This window comes from Anabrus simplex, chromosome 1 (assembly GCF_040414725.1).
Source record: "Anabrus simplex isolate iqAnaSimp1 chromosome 1, ASM4041472v1, whole genome shotgun sequence".
In the NCBI taxonomy this organism is placed as follows: Eukaryota; Metazoa; Arthropoda; class Insecta; order Orthoptera; family Tettigoniidae; genus Anabrus; species Anabrus simplex.
In genome coordinates, this window is record NC_090265.1 from 183,438,223 (window position 1) to 183,458,631 (window position 20,409).

General features: G+C 44.2%; 4 non-coding genes across 4 annotated transcripts; all 4 read left to right on the forward strand.

Moving 5' to 3' along the window:
• Nucleotides 1-8,592: 8,592 nt before the first annotated feature.
• TRNAG-GCC (transfer RNA glycine (anticodon GCC)) lies at nucleotides 8,593-8,663 on the forward strand. The gene has a single exon. It is a non-coding gene; the product is annotated as a tRNA-Gly (tRNA).
• An 842-nt stretch (nucleotides 8,664-9,505) lies between these two features.
• TRNAH-GUG (transfer RNA histidin (anticodon GUG)) lies at nucleotides 9,506-9,577 on the forward strand. Its single transcript has one exon. It is a non-coding gene; the product is annotated as a tRNA-His (tRNA).
• A 429-nt stretch (nucleotides 9,578-10,006) lies between these two features.
• TRNAH-GUG (transfer RNA histidin (anticodon GUG)) lies at nucleotides 10,007-10,078 on the forward strand. The gene has a single exon. It is a non-coding gene; the product is annotated as a tRNA-His (tRNA).
• Nucleotides 10,079-19,865: 9,787 nt separating this feature from the next.
• TRNAG-GCC (transfer RNA glycine (anticodon GCC)) lies at nucleotides 19,866-19,936 on the forward strand. Its single transcript has one exon. It is a non-coding gene; the product is annotated as a tRNA-Gly (tRNA).
• The last annotated feature ends 473 nt before the right edge of the window (nucleotides 19,937-20,409 follow it).

A 20,409-nucleotide genomic window follows, 5' to 3' on the forward strand; every position in this document is an offset into this window, starting at 1 on the left:
TCTCCGCGATGGTACGTAACTTAAGGCCACGGCCGCTTCCTTCCCTCTTCCTTGTCTATCCCTTCCAATCTTCCGATCCCCCACAAGGCTAATGTTCGCATAGCAGGTGAAGTCGCCTGGACGAGGTACTGGTCTCCCTCCCCAGGTGTGCCCTATCCTAAAGTCTTTTGCTCTGGGACACTGCCCTTGAGGCGTTAGAAGTTTGATCCCTCTCTGAGTCCAAGGGTAGAACTAACCCTGGAGCTCGGTATATCGGAAGGGATAGACAATGAAGAGGGAAGGAAGCGGCTGTGGCCTTATGTAAGGTACCATTCCGTCATTTTGCCTGGAGGAGAAGTGGGACACTTTCCTTGAGGCGGTGGAGGTTATGAGATTAAGCAGAAGGAAAAGAAGAATATAGTGTAAAGTAACAGCGTCCGAAATTCTTCAAGTAAAGATTTTCGACTGTTGATGCGGGTTTCTTTCGTAAAATGCTGTCTCAGCATTTGTGTGGACTAGATGGGCAGAGAGGGAGAAGAGAAAGTTTTGATAACCTACGTAGCGGATTGAAATAATTAGAATCGTATCCAGGTGAAGTCTGTCACCGTTATTCAGAGGATGAGCAAATTAATTGATCTTCGTCGGAAATTTACTAGACATTCGAGAAAAAAATGTTATCATACATTACATACATATATAATCATTATAGACTGTTATGCCTTTCAGCGTTCAGTCTGCAAGCCACTGTGAAATTAATAAACGTCGCCACTATCCTCGATTTGCAACTAGTGTTGTGGCCTCATTTAGTTATATACCCCTTATCTTTAAAACGTTAGAAACCGAGTCTAACCATCGTCGCCTTGGTCTACCTCTAATTCTCTTACCCTCCATAACCGAGTCCATTTAACCTATCCTCCTCCATTCGCCTCACATGACCCTACCATCGAAGCCGGTTTATGCGTACAGCTTCATTCATGAGTTCATTCCTAAATTAGCCTTTATCTCCTCATTCCGAGTACCCTCCTGCAATTGTTCCCACCTGTTTTAACCAGCAATCTTTCTTGCTACCTTCATGTCTGTTACTTCTAATTTATGAATAAGATATCCTGAGTCCACCCAACTTTCGTTCCCGTAAAGCAAAGTTGGTCTGAAAACAGACCGATGTAAAGATAGTTTCGTCTGGGAGCTCACTTTCTTCTTACAGAATACTGCTGATCGCAACTGCGAGCTCACTGCATTAGCTTTACGACATCTTGATTCAATCTCACTTACTTACCGTTCTGGGAGAACACACATCCTAAATACTTGAAATTATCGACCAGTTCTAGCTTTGTATCACCAATCTGACATTCAATTCTGATGAATATCTTACCTACTGACATCTATTTAGTCTTCGAGAGGCTAATTTTCATACCATACTCATTGCACCTATTTTCAAGTTCCAAGATATTACACTGCAGGCTTTCGGCACAATCTGCCATTAAGACCAAGTACTCAGCATAGGCCAGACTGCTTACTACATTTCCAACTACGGTAACTGAATCCCTCCCTGCCATTTTATACCTTTCAGCAGGTGATCCATGTAAACTACGAACAGCAAACATGAAAGATTACAGCCTTGTCTAACCCCTGTAAGTACCCTGAACCAAGAACTCATTCTACCATCAATTCTCACTGAAGCCCAATTGTCAACATAAATGCCTTTGATTGCTTTTAATAATCTACCTTTAATTCCATAGTCCCCCAGTATAGCGAACAACTTTTCCCTCGGTACCCTGTCATATGTTTTCTCTAGATCTACGAAACATAAACACAACTGCATATTCCTCTCGTAGCATTTTTCAATTACCTGGCGCATACTGAAAATCTGATCCTGACAGCCTCTCTGTGGTCTGAAACCACATTGGTTTTCATCCAACTTCCTGATCGCACCCTCCCTTCCAAGATGCCAGTGAATACTTTGCCTGGTATACTAATCAATAAGATACCTCGATAGTTGTTGCAATGCTTCCTGTTCCCTTGCTTATACATAGGTGCAATTACTGCTTTTGTGGAATCTGAAGGTACCTTACCAACATTCCATGCTAATTCTACTAGTCTACTAGCTGTAGTACCCGGCGTTGCCCGGATAGTTTTTGAATGTTTACTTTTAATATTTGTATTACCAGTTAGTTGAGTGTGAAGTGAATGCTTATAGAATTCTTTTTAAGATGTTGATTTTATGACTTATCATGTAGTTTTATAGTTATTTAGATGTATCTGACTTCAAGTTTTAGATTATTTAATTATCGAGTAAACACTAATCTCGGTCATTTTATACTATTTACTTTTAAGCCCTTCTCAGCTCCTGCCTCGATGGAGGCTGAACGTGGACTTAAACGCTATCCACAGCGTCACAGGTCGTATCAGCGACACATAAACAATGGATTTCGACATTAATATTGGTTATTTTCCTTATTTTTGCACGTCAGCCCCTCTCATTCCCCAACACCAGCGGGGGCTAGGTGTATCTGACCTCCACAGTAATGTTTTCTATATAGTAAGTCATGTGTATACCAAGTTTGATTGAGAGATATGTTAAAACATACACACATCCTTAATCTCTGTCTATTTGGACGTTTTCAATTTTTTGCCAGTTCTCATCCGCCTGCCGAGTAGGACTGAGCTTTATCTTAAACGGCATCCAGAGTGTTACAGTTCATCTCAGCGACCCCGAAAACTATGGATTAGACACAAATTTCGGTCATTTTGGTTAATATTTACATTTCGCCCCTACTTTAGAGGCTAGGAGTTTCTTACCCCTAGGGTATATTTCTCCAGACAGTAGGTCCAGTATACACACATGCGTCCATTCTCTCGGTCATTTTCGAAATTTTGTTTTTCACTTTTTCTCACCGCTATGCGAAAGGAGGCAGAATTTTGACTTCTAAAATAATTGAAGCGTTACTATTCATCTCAGCGACCCCGAAAAGAATGGATTCGACACTATTTTCTATTATTTCTACATCTCATCCCGTCGTAGGTGTGCTAGGGTTGTCATACCTCCACGCACTTTGTCTCCTGATAATAAGTCATAAGTGACCAAGTTTGTTTGAAATTGTTCCCGTAGTCCCGAAACGTATGGATTCAACACTAATATCGGGCATTTTCAGTCTTAATTACATTTCGTACCCTTATCTAAGGCTTCAAGGGGTGTCTTTCCCCCTTAGTATTTTTTTCAGGTATTAGGTAATATTTGCATTAAGTTCTGCTGACAGTTATACTGGAACGTACAAAAACATCCTTAGTCTCGGTCATTTGGATATTTTCTGTTCTTGACTCCTTCTCACCCGCCTGGCAATTGGGGATCACCTTGGACTTAAACGACAACCGGAGTGTCACTCCTCATTTAATCGACACCTAAAACCATGGATGTGACATTATTTTCGATTATTTTATATCTAACTCCCTTCCTAACCACTCACTACAAAAGGGGCCTTAATGTGGACTTTAAAAGTCCAGAGTGCCACTATTCACCTCAGCGACCCTAAAAACTGTGGATTCGACACTAATTACGATTATTTTTATATATCACCCCCCTTGTCCCCCACCCTAAAGGGGGCTGAACTTGAAATTAAGAATTTCCCGGGATGTCACTGTTCATCTAAGCGACCCTGAAAAGTATGGATTCGACTCTATTTTCGTTTATTTTTATATATGACCCCCCTTGCCCCTAATGGTTCCTGGGGTGTCTTATCTCCACGTGGTTTGTCTCCTGATACTAAAAATCCGGAGTGTCGCTATTCACTTTGGCGACCCCGAAAACTACGTATTCGACACAATTTTCGATTACATGTATATATCACTTCCCCCTCGCCCCAACGCCAAAGGGTCTGAACTTGGACTTTAAAAAATTGGAGTGTCACTATTCATCTCAGCAACCCCAAAAAGTATGTATTCCACACTACTTTGATGATTTTCATATCTCAAGCCCCCCGCCCCCACCCCTAATGTTTCCTGGGGTGTCTTATTCCCACGTGGTTTGTCTCCCGATATTAAAATTTCGGAGTGTTACTATTCACCTCGGCGACCCCGAAAACTGTATATTTGACACTAAATACTATTATTTTTATATCTCACCCCCCTTGCTCCCCGCCCCAAAGGGGAATGAACTTGGACTTTAAAAAATCCCGGGGTGTCACTATTCATCTAACCGACCCCAAAAGGATGCATTCGACATTACTTTCGATGATTTTTATATCGCACCCCTTCGCCCCCCGCCCCTATGGGTTCCAGGGGTGCCCTACCCCCACGTGGTTTGTCTCCTGATAGTAAAAATCCGGAGTGTCAGTATTCATCTCAGAGACCCCGAAGAGTACTTGACATTCTTGTCGATTATTTTTATACATCACTCCCCCCTTGTCCCCCACCCTAAAGGGGGCTGAACTTGGAATTTAAAAATTCCCGGGTTGTCACTATTCACCTAAGCGACCACGAAAAGTATGGACTCGACACTATTTTCGATTATGTGTATATATCACTCCCCCCCCCTCGCCCCCACCACAAAGGGGGCTGAACTTGGACTTTTAAAAATTCGGAGTAGGACTATTCATCTCAGCGACCCCGAAAAGTATGGATTCGACACTATTTTCGTATTTGTATATATGACCCCCCTCACCCCCGCCCCTAAGGGTTCCTGGGGTGTCTTACCCCCACGTGGTTTGTCTCCTGATACCAAAAATCCGGAGCGTCGCTATTCAGTTTGGCGACCCCGAAAACTTTGTATATATCACTCCCCCCTCGCCCCCACCCTAAAAGGGGGCTGAACTTGGACTTTTAAAAAAATCGGAGTGTCACTATTCATTTCAGCGACCCCGAAAAGTGTGGATTCGACACTATTTTCGTTTATTTTTATTTATGACCCCCTCGCCCCCCGCCTATAAGGGTTCCTGGCGTGTCTTACCCCAACGTGGTTTGTCTCCTGATACTGAAAATCTGGATTGTCGCTATTCACTTTGGCGACCCGGAAAACTATGTATTCGACACCATTTCCGATTATTTATATATATCGCTCCCCCTCGCCCCCACCCCAAAGGGGCTGAACTTGGACTTTAAAAAAAATTGGAGTGGCACTATTCATCTCAGCGACCCCGAAAAGTATGGATTCGACACTATTTTCATTTATTTTTTATATGACCCCCCTGCCCCCCGCCGCTAAGGGTTCCTGGTGTGTCTTAAACCAACGTGGTTTGTCTCCTGATACTGAAAATCCTGAGTGTCGCTATTTACTTTGCGACCCCGAAAACTATGTATTCGACATTATTTTCGATTATTTGTATATATCACTCCCCCCTCGCCCCCACCCCAAAGGGGCTGAACTTGGACTTTAAAAAAATTGAAGTGTCACTATTCATATCAGCGACCCCGAAAAGTATGGATTCGACACTATTTTCATTTATTTTTATATATGATCCCCCTCGCCCCCCCGCCCCCAGGGGTGTTTGGGATGTCTTACCCCCACGCGGTTTGTCTCCTGATACCAAAAATCCGGAGTGTCGCTATTCACTTTGGCGGCCCCGAAAACTATGTATTCGACATTATTTTCGATTATTTATATATATCACTCCCCCTCGCCCCCACCCCAAAGGGGCTGAACTTGGACTTTAAAAGAATTGGAGTGTCACTATTCATCTCAGCGACCCCGAAAAGTATGGATTCGACACTATTTTCATTTATTTTTATATATGACCCCCTCGCCCCCCCCCCCCGCCGCTAAGGTTTCCTGGGGTGTCTTACCCCCACGTGGTTTGTCTCCTGATACCAAAAATCCGGAGTGTCGCTATTCACTTTGGCGACCCCGAAAACTATGTATTTGACACTATTTTCGATTATTTGTATATATCAATCCCCCCTCGCCCCCACCCCAAAGGGGGCTGAACTTGGAACTTTTAAAAATATTGGAGTGTCACTATTCATCTCAGCGACCCCGAAAAGTATGGATTCGGCACTATTTTCGTTTATTTTTATTTATGACCCCCCTCGCCCTCCGCCCCTAAGGGTTCCTGGCGTGTCTTACCCCCACGTGGTTTGTCTCCTGATACTGAAAATCCGGAGTGTCGCTATTCACTTTGGCGACCCCGAAAACTATGTATTCGACATTATTTTCGATTATTTGTATATATCACTCCCCCCTCGCCCCCACCACAAAGGGGGCTGAACTTGGACTTTAAAAAAATTAGAGTGTCACTATTCATCTCAGCGACCCCGAAAAGTATGGATTCGACACTATTTTCATTTATTTTTATATATGACCCCCCTCGCCCCCCCGCCCCCAGGGGTGTTTGGGATGTCTTACCCCTACGCGGTTTGTCTCCTGATACCAAGTCATAAGTGTATCAAATTTGGTTGAAATCGCTCCAATGGTTTGGGAGGAGATGTGGTACAAACCCACCCACCCACCCACATACATACAATGACTTATATATATATATATAGATGAAGCCATTTCATCCCTGCCTTCCCACTATACTTCACTATTTCAGGTCTAACTTCACCTATTCCTGCTGCCTTATGACAATGGAGTTTATTTACCATCCTTTCCACTTACTCAAGCATAATTTCACCAACATCATTTTCCTCCTCCACATGAGCTTGACTGTTCGCAACACCACCAGGATGATTTCTTTACATTGAGAAGATGTTCAAAATATTCCCTCCACCTCTCCAGTGATTCCCTGGGATCAATTATGAGTTCACCTGAATTACTCAAAACACTGTTCATTTCCTTTTTCCCTCCCTTCCTAAGATTCTTAATTACTGTCCAGAAAGGTTTCCCTGCTGCTTGACCTAGCCTTTCCAGGTTGTTACCAAAATCTTCCCATGACTTCTTTTTGAATCCAACGACTATATGTTTCGCTCTGTTTCTTTCATCAACGTAGAAATCCCTGTCTGCCTCGGCCCCTGTTTGGAGCCATTTTTGATAAGCCTTCTTTTTACGTTTACAAGCTGCTCTCACTTCATCATTCCACCAAGATGTTCGCCTTTTCCCATCTTTACACACAGTTGTTCCTAGGCAGTCCCTTGCTGTTTCTACTACAGCATCCCTGTAAGCCACCCATTCACTTTCTATATCCTTAACCTGCTTATTGTCTACTGTTCGAAACTTCTCACTAATCATATCCATGTACTTCTGTCTAATTTCCTCGTCCTGGAGATTTTCTACCCTTATTCGTTTGCAGACAGATTTCGCTTTCTCTACCCTAGGCCTAGAGATACTTAGTTCAGTACAGATCAGATAGTGGTCTGTATCATCTACTAAAAATCCGCGGAAAACTCCTACATTCCTAACAGATTTCCTGAATTCGAAGTCTGTTAAGATATAGTCTATTATGGATCCGGTACCCCTAGCCTCCCATGTGTAACGGTGAATAGCCTTATGCTTGAAGAATGTATTCGTAACAGCTAAACCCATAATAGCACAGAAGTCCAGCAAACGCTTCCCATTCCCATTAGCTTCCATATCTTCCCCACATTTACCAATCACCCTTTCGTATCCTTCAGTTATATTTCCAACCCTCGCATTAAAATCGCCCATTAGCACTATTCAATCCTTGCTGCTGACCCTGACCACGATGTCACTCAATGCTCCATAAAACTTGTCATCTTCATCCTCATCTGCACCCTCGCATGGTAAATACACGGACACAACTCTAGTCCTAATTCCTCCAACTGACAAATCTACCCACATCATTTGCTCATTTACGTGCCTAACAGAAACTATGTTGCGTGCAATGGTATTCCTGATAAAGCGGCCTACCCCTGACTCTGCCCTTTCCTTTCTAACACCCGTCAAGTACACTTTATAATCTCCTATCTCTTCCTCGTTATCTCCCCTACCCGAATATCACTTACACCTATCACATCCAGATGCATCCTCTTTGCTGACCCAGTCAGTTCTACTTTCTTTCTTCCATAAGCCCCATTAATGTTGATAGCTTCCCATCGAATTCCATTTCGTTCGCCAAGTTGTTTCCAAGGAGTCCCTCGTCTGTCAAATGGGAGTGGAAATCCGTTACTCCCGTAGGTTCGAGGCCTGCTTAAAATGTTCTGAGCTCGGTAAATTCATGAAGCAGGATGCTACCCTACTTGCACATAGTCCAAGTGAGGATCTCTCCTCTAACGGGTTAAGGACCACCGGTGAATTTTACAGTCCTAGCCGCCTGAGCACAAGGAGGGCCAGGACACAGAATATGTCCGAGATGCCCACTCCCATTCCATAGCAACTGGTATCCCGACTCTCAGGACCACTTACTAGGCCACTCAGCCGTTGCCCATGGTTCACGAACTAGGACGTGACTACAGTATACCACAAAAATGAAATACAAAACACAACATGCCATAATTATGTAGTTACTTGAATATGCAATTGGCGGCTGAAGAACTGCTGAATGACCACTACTTACTCACAAAGATGCAAGCTCATTACCTCTTCAGTAGCTAACTCAGTCGGTGAAAGAGCTGAGAAGCCGACGTGACCGAAGACCAAAAACAGCAATCACAGCCTTTGATAAATACTGGTGACCTTTGATAAATACTGGTGAGTTTTACTATAAACCTTAGGCGTCGAGCATGAGAGCATCGGTGGTTCAGTGGTAGAATGCTCGCCTGCCACGCGGGCGGCCCTGGTTCGATTCCCGGCCGATGCAGGATAATTTTAACTTACACGCAATAAATTTGCTTACGTTCCACTGAACTCATTTTGCCTAAAATGTGAATATGGTATATGCATGGTGAAGAGTTCTACACAATAAAAGAGACGTAAATTTATAGTTTCGGGGAAATGAAAACCTCGTGTCCGCCTCTGTGGTGTAGTGGTTAGCGTGATTAGCTGCAACCCCCGGAGGTCCGGGTTCGATTCCCGGCTCTGCCACGAAATTTGAAAAGTGGTACGAGGGCTGGAACGGGGTCCACTCAGCCTCGGGATGTCAACTGAGTAGAAGTGGGTTCGATTCCTACCTCAGCCATCCTGGAAGTGGTTTTCCGTGTTTTCCCACTTCTCCACCAGACAAATGACGGGATGGTACCTAAGGCCACAGCCGCTTCCTTTCCTCTTCCTTGCTTATCCTTTCCAATCTTCCCATCTCCCACCACGGCCCCTGTTTAGCATACCAGGTGAGGCCGCCTGATCGATGTACTGGTCATTCTCCCCAGTTGTATCTCCCGACCCAAGTCTCACGCTCCAGGACACTGCCCTTGAGGCGGTAGAGGTGGGATCCCTCGTTGAGTCCGAGGGAAAAACCAACCCTGCAGGGTAAGCAGATTAACAAGAAGGAGAAGAAGAAGAAAATATTGAACTAGTCTATTCTTTATTGAAACAATAATAATACCTCTTTGCTTCATCTATCAGCTGAATGAGTACTTGGTTGAACAACACTCGACCACTCTGTACATATAGAGTCACTGTAAAGATCACAGAGAAATGGAGCGAGATAGCTGAAGTTAGTATATATACCACAGTCGTGTAGAGCAACGTGCAACCCCAGAAGTAGCCGTGATCGTCTAGTGGTTAGGACATTGCGTTGTGGCCGCAATAACCCAGGTTCGAATCCTGGTCACGGCAGGTTGTGAATTTTTACTCCGGGAAGTTCAAGAAAATATGATGCACACCACTGAAATTGAGAACCCTGGCTAGAAGAGGCGCAGTGGGTTAATGAAACGTGATAGATGGAGACTGGTAATAAAGATCTATCAAACGATCATCATATAATAGAGGCGTATGAGGATGTATTGTTACTAAATGTAGGCTATGTAGTCTCAAATACAAGCAACAATGGAAATAGTTACTTCTGTTTCTACTAGAGAAGAGAATACAATCATTACAAGTGCCACAGGTACAGATGATGGATCGTGCCCGCAAGGATATAGTTTGCCAAGTAGCTACCAGAGGCCACCTGACGTTGAAGACCACGGAGAAATGGAGCGAAACCGCTGACGTTAGCACCAGCCTATATAACACAGTCATGTAGACCAGCGCAGTACTCTTCTCGTAGCCGTGATCGTCTAGTGGTTAGGACATTGCGTTGTGGCCGCAATAACCCAGGTTCGAATCCTGGTCACGGCAGAGGGTATGTTTTAATTCCAGAAATTAATCCGTTAAACTTTCAGAAAAATAATTTAATGCAAAATGACATGGACCAATTATCAGAATATCTAGAATAGAAATAATAGACAGAATAAGAATGGGGAAAGTCTGAGTGCGGTGGAGGTCAAGTGGATGGAACACGGAAATTAAATATCACGCCAAGATACCTGGCATTCTATTTCGTCTCCTTCTTCTTTATCTGTTTTCCCTCCAGGGTCGATTTTCCCTCGGTCTCAGCAAGGGACCCCACCTCTACCGCCACAAGGGCAGTGGCCTGGAGCTTCAGAATCTGGGTCGGGGGATACAACTGGGGAGAATGACCAGTAACTCGCCCAGGCGGCCACACCTGCTATGCTGAACAGTGGCCTTGCGGGGGGGATGGGAACATTGGAAGGGATAGACAAGGAAGAGGGAAGGAAACGGCGATGCCCTTAAGTTGAGTACCATCCCGGCATTTGCCTGGGGGAGAAGTGGAAAACCACTTCCAGGGTGGCTGGGGTGGGAATAGAAGCCACCTCTACTCAGTTGACCTCTCGAGGCTGAGTGGACCCAGTTCCAGCCCTCGTACCACTTTTCAAATTTCGGTGCAGAGCCGGGAATCGAACCCGGGCCTCTGGGGTTTGCAGCTAATCGCATTAACCACTACACTACACAGGCGGACACCTGGTATTCACAAATGACAATTCAATGCGTCCCTCTCTGTGGTGTAGTTGTTAGCGTGATTAGCTGCTACCCCCGTAGGCCCGGGTTCGATTCCCGGCTCTGCCACGAAATTTGAAAAGTGGTACGAGGGTTGGAACGCTGTACACTCCACCTCGGGAGGTCAACTGAGTAGGGGTGGGTTCGATTCCCACCTCAGCCATCCCCGAAGTGGTTTTCCGTGGTTTCCCACTTCTCCTCCAGGCGAATGCCGGGATGGTACCTAACTTAAGGCCACGCTCGCTTCTTGCCCTCATCCTTACCTATCCCTTCCAGTCTTTGCATACCTTCACAAGGCCCCTGTTCAGCATAACAGGTGAGGCCGCCTGGGCGAGGTACTGGCCATTCTCCCCAGTTGTATCCGCCGACCGAGAGTCTGAAGCTCCGGGACACTGCCATTCAGGCGGTAGAAGTGGGATCCCTCGCTGAGCCCGAGGGAAAAGCCGAACCTGGAGGATAAACAGCTACAGATGATGATGATGATATTAATTCAATGCCACGAAGTAAGTTGAATACGACCATATAGGCCTACGGGAATGTAAAAACGTGAAGAAGTATGAACTAACCGCACAATGAACGGAAATCCAATATACTGTATATTCAGAATTCTCAGAAAGGACAAACATCCAAAAGTCAGCTACAGTAATTCAAATAAAGAATAACGCTTTGAATTCACGAAACCAATCAACGTGGGTATAACAACCACAAGTAGGCGATACTGACTATGTTTACAAATGCAATAAGACGTTTTCTTCAGCAGCTTGACATAATAGATCAGGTAAGGAGAAGGTCAAATCCAACAACTACATATAAATGACGACAGGCGTCCAAATAGAACGTTCCTCAAAGAAAATAGAAACGATTTGTATGAAGTTGATAATTTCCCAACTATGGTTTACACAAAAACAGAAGTTACATCACAGAGAAGATAACAATATACAAGCTTACCAACTTTTAACAGAATATAAACTCCCGGGAAGGTCAAACAGGAATACAATTACAGCCTCGGGAGGGGTTTTCGATTCCCACCTTTGCAATCCTCGAAGTGGTTTTCCGTGGTTTCACAATTTCCTCCAGTCAAATGCCGAAATGGTACATAAATTAAACCACCGCCACTTCCTTCCCTATCCCTTCCAATCTTCCCATCCCCCACAAGGACCCTGTTCACCATAACAGGCGAGGCCACCATGACTAGATACTGGTTCTCCTCCCTAAACGTATTCCAGATCAAATGTCACACGCTTCAGGACACTGCCCTTTAAGCGGTAGAGGTCGTAACCTCCGCAGAGTATGGGAGAGAACCAACCCAGGACGGTGAACGAATTAAGAAAAAAAAAAGAAAGAAAGAAAGAAAGAAAGAAAGAAAGAAAGAAAGAAAGAAAGAAAGAAAGGAAGGAAGAAAGAAATTTTTATAAGCATGTGTCTGTTTTGGGACAGATGCCATACACTGATACGCGCGCGCGCGCGCGCGCGCGCGCGTGTGTGTGTATGTGTAGGCTGATAACGGTTGATATTTTTATAAAATTTAAGGGTAGGACGGCGATTGATTTAGAATCCTTGAGGCCTGAAATATGTTCTCTCCCATGATTTTCCTAGAGACAGTTCGAAGTCATTTGGGGGAAAGTCAACACTCTGTGTAACCTTTGACAAAAACTGTGTTAGAACTTGGGACGCCCAAAAGGGGCAATACAGTATGTACGTATTTTATTCGTACGGGCTGTTTGCTTTAGTGCCTCAACGCACTGTCAGAAAATAATAAAAAGAAAAGGATTTTGTTTACTGAACATATATTCAACAAAGCTTTCAGAAAACATATAGCTACTATATCTGTTTTCAACCATATTAACAAAACATACAGCTTCTAATAAAGAAAAGACCGAGCCCGATAGCTGAAGTCGCTTAAGTGCGGCCAGTATCCAGTATTCGGGTGATAGTAGGTTCGAACCCCACTGTCGGCAGCCCTAAAAATTGTTTTCCCTGGTTTCCCATTTTCACACCAGGCAAATGCTGGGGCTGTACCTTAATTAAGGCCCCGGCCGCTTCCTTCCCACTCCTAGCCCTTTCCTGTCCCATCGTCGTCGCCATAAGACCTATCTGTGTCGGTGCGACGTAAAGCAACTAGCAAAAAAAAAAAAAAAAAGAAAGAAAGAAAAGGGCACCCATAATCTTGTATTTTTCCTATTCGTGCAAGCAAATTGAACACATGAAATAAACAAACAATAAAGGGTAGGCCTACCTGGAACATGTTAATATCTAGTGGAATGTACCCTAGCCTTTATAACCGCCAGACATCGTCACCGCATAGAATGCACTAATTTCTTGCACACGTCAGAGCTTATTTTCTGCCATTCCTGAAGACTCATACTTTTAAATTCCTCCTTCGTACACGCACGTTGCCTACGAATATTCCTCTTTAACATACCCCAAAGATCTTCCACAGGATCTAAATCCGGAGACTGGTTAGGTCTTCTAAGCTGCTTACGAATGTTCCAGATCAACCATGTCTTATTAATATCAGCAAAGTGTTTTGGGTCATTATCATGCTGGAACGTATAAACAGGACACATCCCCATTTTTTCGGCACTCTGCTTCACGTTTGTCCTCAGAATTGCATTATAGCCCTCCTTGTTCATTATTTCGTCAATGAAATATATGTTACCTACACTTCTGGCTAACATACAGCCCCAAATTATCACAGACCCACCACCGTATTTTACAATTGGGAGAGTATTTGCCAAATCATTGTCCGTACCAATTTTTCTCCATATTCTGCGGATGCTACCTGACCCGAAAAGGTATATTTCAGTCTCATCAGACCAGATAACGTCATTCCAGAATTCCTTTTCCTTATTTATATGCTCCTTAGCGAATGTCAGTCTAAGCAGTCTGTTTTTTCTACTTATGTAGGCCTATGGCCTTTTCCGAGAGATTTTTCCATAGTATCCAAGCCGATGTAGGATCCGACGGATGGTGGAGTTGTTGATCTTCTTTCCAGGTCGCTCCTCCGTGAGTTGCATCAATATTGGTGCACTTAATTTGGAATCTGACTTTTGAAGTCGAACAAAAATGTTCCTTTCCGCTAAGCACTTTCTCCTGGGTTGACTGGGAGTGTTCTTAACAGTGCCTTTCTATTTAAATTTATCAACCCCATATTGCACCGTAGAATGTGTTCTATTGACCAGCTGTCTAATTTTTTGTAATGAAAATCCTTGAAGTGGCACTTAATGTACAGTATAGTGTTCTTAAGCTCGGTACTTAAGTCTGCACTCCTGCCCATATAATAATGGCGTATGGTCTCCGGAGAGGCCTGGTGCAGGTCTTTTTCTAGTAGACACTCCTACCCATGTCCAGCACAGATAAACTTTTTTTTCTTTTTTTGCTAGCGGCTTACGTCGCACCGTCACAGATAGGTTTTATGGCGACTATGGGATAGGAAAGGCCTAGGAGTTGGAAGGAAGCGGCCGTGGCCTTAATTAAGGTACAGCCTCAGCAATTGCCCGGTGTGAAATTAGGAAACCACGAAAAGCCATCTTCAGGGCTGCCGATTGTGGGATTCGAGCCTACTATCTCCCGGCTTCAAGCTTACAGCCGCGCGCCTCTACGCGCACGGCCAACTCGCCCGGTCACAGATAAACTAGGAAGGAGAATAACACACTTGGCAAGTCGTATGCCGTCACAGACTTCTCCGTGCATCGCAAATACACGGCGCGCATCATCCTGTCCATGTATACGAATTCAATTGGTACACCCGTTTGTCGATGCCGGCACATTCATATAAAATCTTCCTGCCTGTGTGTAGATAAGTATGGTTTTGACTAACGAATTAGCATTGACGAATCGTGTTTATGTCCGTAATGTACGTTTTGTTTCAGTTTTTCAATCATTAATGTGAATATACGAGACTTCATAAGAAATTGAAGCCTGTACGAATAACAGAGCCACATACTGTATATTGGTCCTATCACAACGTTACCCGGGGTTAAACACTTTCAGAACTATGCTCACATAACTTTGTCACCGAGCAGCGGGTCTCTCAATAAGTGATAAGCGGGCATAGGAATTGTTCCATTTTCGTTCTCCAAGACAAGACATCCGTACATTTGACCATCGGCGTGCGGTATCGGTTGTTTAGGGGTAGAATGTTCGCCTGCCAAAGGGTCGGCCCGGGTGCGATTCCTGGCCGATGCAGTTCAATTTAAATTCACACCTGAATAAAAATCTTCATAAACAGTTTCCTCTGTAAACAGTGCTGATGTCCACCTCTGTAGTGTCGTGGTTAGCGTGATTAGCTGCCAACCCCGGAGGCCCGAGTTCCATTTCCGTCTTCGCCATGACAATTTGAAATGTGGTACGAGGCTGGAGCGGGGTCCACTCAGCATTGGGAAGTCAAATCAGTAGAGGTGGGTTCGATTCCCACCTCATCCATCCTAGAAGTGGTTTTTCCGTGGTTTCCTACTTCTCCTCCGGGCCAATGCCGGGATGGTACCTAACTTAAGGCACCGCGGCTTCCTTCCCTCTTCCTTGTCTATCCCTTCCAATTTTGTCTTCCCCCCACAAGGGATGTCACATCCATGCTCTACCTAGCCTGTCTTACAGTAGAATTGGATAAATGTAGGCTATAAGGGCCATAAATTCATATTGTAGTTTGGCGACCACAGGGCCTATGACTGAGTTTAACATTAGCTCCACTTACTCGTGCAAGGCCCCTCAGTTTCATGTCTTCTTCCCGACCTCTCTTGGTCGTCACTTATTCGTTTCCGAGCGCGATATTACAATTTTTTCGAGGGCTATGGCGTCTTTAATTTTCACGCCCTCCGGTGGGCGTCTATTTTATCGATACTTTCATTCTTCGAACTACTCTGACTTTCACCAGGAGGTTTCTTGCTGTGATTTGAGCTACGGAGCAGGTGAGAGAAGTTTATTTCAACACAGTTACTGAGAAAGAATGTCCAGTAACCCTATGGTTTTTAATCTGTAGTCCGCGGATCACGAGAGGTCCCTGAAACAAGAATTGTGGGGAGGAAAGTTGTTCTTTTCACACAGAAGGATTTTTTAAATATTGTAACAATGTTAGAAGTGTTGTTGTGTCTGGTTAAACATGGGAAAGATCTAATTTATTTACATTCCTAATATAGTAGAGTTTTTATTTCGTTCGCCACTTCTTCTTCTTCTTCTTCTTCATCTTTATCCCGTTACACTCGGGGGTCGGTTTTTCCCTCAGACTCAGCAACGGATACCACCTCTACCGCCTCAAGGGCAGTACCCTGGAGCGTGAGACATTGAGCCGGGTGATACAACTGAGAAGGAGGGCCAGTGCCTCGACCAGGCGACCTCACCTGTTATGATGAACAGGGGCCCTGTGAGGGATGGGAAGATTGGATCGGACAGCCAACGAAGAGGGAAGGAAGCGGCCGTGGCCATTACTTTAACCCTGACAGTAACACCATACGTTTTTCTGACGTGTTGTGCGAATGAATGCCATCTATTCCTCTTAAGAAGGGGAGAGTTATCTCCCACACCACCTCTATTCCTTGTTCATTCCATCTGGTAACTTTAATGTAACTTTAAATAATAGGCTTTGACTGACACGTCTTCGAAACGTGTGGTGTAACTAAAGCGATATTTATAGACGTGTTACTGTCAGGGTTAAGTACGCATTTGCGTGGAGGAATAGTCGGAAAAAACAAAAACCACTTCGAGGATGGCTGAGAAGGGAATTGAACCCTCTACTCAGTTGACCTCCCGCTGCTGAGTGGACACCGTTCCAGCCCTCGTACCACTTTTCCAATTTCGTGGCAGAGCCGGAAATCGAACCCGGCCCTTCGGGAGTGGATTCTAATCACACTAACCACTACACCACAGAGGTGGACGGACTACTTATTTTTGCATAAAATTATGTTTTTCAGATCGTGTAACGGAATATCTTTTGGAATAAAAGAGCACTCCCTGCCGTGACCAGGATTTGAACCTGGATTATTGCGGCAAGAACGCAATGCCCTAACCACTAACCGATCACGACTACGAAGTATAGTGAATGCACCCGCTATACGACTGTCTTATATTGGTCAGTGTAAAACCTCGGCCCATGATTCAGTTTAGCATTTTTTGCTTCTATTTACTCGCGCACGACTCTTCATGTTCATATTTCCTGCCGGACCTTAAAAATTTCCAACCACCATCGTATTAGGTTTGAGAGGTCTAGACCTTCATTCTCATAAATATGATTGTTAATAAAGGGTACAGGTCTCTGCACATGGTTATGAGGGTATTTAGCTGTTGTAGTAAGGATCTAAAGTAGAGGGCATATAAGTCTCTGGTAAGACCCTAACTAGAGTATGATTCCAGTGTATGGGACCCTCACCAGGATTACTTGATTCATGAACTGGAAGAAATCCAAACAAAAGCAGCTCGATTTGTTCTGGGTGTTTTCCGATAAAAGAGTAGCGTTACAAAAATGTTGCAAAGTTTGGCCTGGGAAGAAATGGGAGAAAGGAGACGAGCTGCTCGATTAAGTGGTTTGTTCTGAGCTGTCAGTGGAGAGATGGCGTGGGAGGACATCAGTAGACGAATAAGTTTGAGTGACGTCTTTAAAAGTAGGAAATATCACAATATGAAGATAAAGTTGGAATTCAAGAGGACAAATTGGGGCAAATATTCGTTCATAGGAAGGGGAATTAGGGACTGGAATAACTTACCAAAGGAAATGTTCAATAATTTTCCAATTTCTTTGCGATCATTTAAGAAAAAGCTAGGAAAACCACAGATAGGGAATCTGCCACCTAAATGCAAATCAGTAGTGATTGATAGATTGATTGATTGATTGATTGATTGATTGATTGATTGATTGATTGATTGATTGATTGATTGATTGATTGATTGATTGATTGATTGATTGATTGATTGATTGATTGATTGATTGATTGATTGATTGATTGATTGATTGATTGATTGATTGATGTCTTTCATTTTACACTCTTGGTGACGCTTTCTCTCGTCGATCCTTTCATTGTTGGATGGATCAGACTGCTCTCACTTCTGTCTCTGATTGACGTTTAGAGAAGATGATTGAGCAGTTGTACTTCCTCTTTAAACAAGAATAGCCCCCACCTAGCAGTATATTTTACAGTGTATGGTCGTTTATTTTAACACATCTGAACATTTACTCTCCCGCTGCCTTCTATGATCCACCAGTTGATCTCAAGAGGACTTACAAGTACGAAAAAGCGTCAGATAATGTAGGATGTATAAGAAATGTCGTCAATAACAAAAATTTACGATGTTTCAAGAGTAGACTCAAGCATTCTGTACATTGTGTGTACATATCCATATGATACTGTCATATTTTTTTGCCCTGTAAATTGTAGTATTAAGGCATCTGCAATATTTGAGGTATGTGTGAATTTGTACAATACTAAGATTACTGTATAGTCAGTAATTGGACCGCTCCATCTATTGCAAATTATAGTGTGAAATTTTCAGCTACTGAAGGAAGGTATGAATTTGTATATGGTGGTGTGGTAATGTTAAGCTGGTCCACCTATAGTATTGGAAGCACTGGAAATACTTAAGTTGTGTGAATTTGTATATGATGATGATGGATTTACAATGCTAAACTAGTGTCATTTCTTGTAATATCTTCTTTCCACCGAATTGCTTGTTGTTGTTGGCTAATTATATTTTAACCTTCTTTACTCTGTTATCACATTACTACACCACAGAGGCTAATCGGTCTATATATATTTCTTTCTTTCTTAATCTGCTTACCCTCCATGGTTTGCTTTTCCCTCGGACTCAGTGAGGGATCCCACCTCTACCGCCTCAAGTGCAGTGTCCTGGCGCGTGAGATATTGGGTCGGGGGATACAACTGTTGAGGATGACCAGTACCTCGCCCAGGCGGCCTCACCTGCTATGCTGAACAGGGGCCTTGGTGGGGATGGGATGGTTGGAAGGGATATACAAGGAAGAGGGAAGGAAGCGGCCGTGGCCTTAAGTTAGGTACCATCCCGGCATTTGCCTGGAGGAGAAGTGGGACACTTTCCTTGAGGCGGTGGAGGCTATGAGATTAAGAAGAAGAAAAAAGAACTCGGTGTGATCATAATATAGTGTAAAGAAAGAGCGTCCGAAATTATTCAAGTAAAGATTTGCGACTGCTGATGCCGATTTTTTATCGTAAAATCCGCCTCTGTGGTATAGTGGTTAGCGTGATTAGCTGCCACCTCCGGAGGTCCTGGTTCGATTCCCGGCTTACGAGGGCTGGAACGGGGTCCACTCAGCCTCGGGAGGTCAACTGAGTAGAGATGGGTTCGATTCCCACCTCAGCCATCCTGGAAATGGTTTTCCGTGGTTTCCCACTTCTCCTCCAGGCGAATGCCGGGATGGTACCTAACTTAAGGCCACGGCCGCTTCCTTCCCTCTTCCTTGCCTATCCCTTCCAATCTTCCTATCCCTCCACAAGGCCCCTGTTCAGCATAGCAAGTGAGGCCGCCTGGGCGATGTACTGGTCATACTCCCCAGTTGTATCCCCCGACCAAGAGCCTGAAGCTCCAGGACACTGCCCTTGGGGCGGTAGAGGTGGGATCCCTCGCTGTGTCCGAGGGAAAAGCCGACCCTGGAGGGTAAACAGATGATGATGATGATGATGATGATGATGATGATGAAAATGCTATCTCAGCATTTGTGAGGACTAGATGGACGGAGAGGGAGATGAGAGAGTTTTGATAACCTACGTAGCGGACTGAAATAATCAGAATCGCATCCAGGTGAAGTCTGTCACCGTTATTCTGAGGATGAGCAAATTAATTGACATTCGGGAAAAAACCTCGGGTAAGGTTACCATGCCTGTATCAAATACAAAACACAACATGCCATAATTGTGTAGTTACTTGAATATGCAATTGGCGGCTGAAGAACTGCTGAATGACCACTACCAGCTCACAAAGATGCACTAGCTAACTCAGACGGTGAGAGAGCTGAGAAGCCGACGTGACCGTATACAAAAAGTAACAGTCACAGCCTTTGATAAGTACTTGTAAGTTTCACAATAAATCTCCAACGCCTATCACGCGAGCATCGGTGGTTCAGTGGTAGAATGCTCGCCTGCCACGCGGGCGGCCCGGGTTCGATTGCCGGCCGATGCAGAATAATTTTAACTTACATGCAATAAATTTGCTTACGATCCACTGAACTCATTTTGCCTAAAATGTGAATGTGGTATATGCATGGTAAAGAGTTATACACAATAAAGGAATGCTAGCCCATCGAGATGTAAGTTTATAATTTCGCGGAATTGAAAACCTCGTAGAGCTATGTAGTGAATTTATTGAAGGTCCGGGTGCGATTCCCGGCCGATGCAGTTCCATTTTAATTCACACCTGAATAAAAACCTTCATTAAAAAGTTTCCTCTGTAAACAGTGCTGATGTCCGCCTCTGTGGTGTCGTGGTTGGTGTGATTAGCTGCCAACCCCGGAGGCCCGGGTTCGATTCATGTCTTTGCCACGAAAATTTGAAAAGTGGTACGACGGCTGGAACGGGGTCCAATCAGCCTTGGGAGGTCAAATCAGTAGGGGTGGGTTCGATTCCCACCTCAGCCGTCCTAAAAGTAGTTTTTCC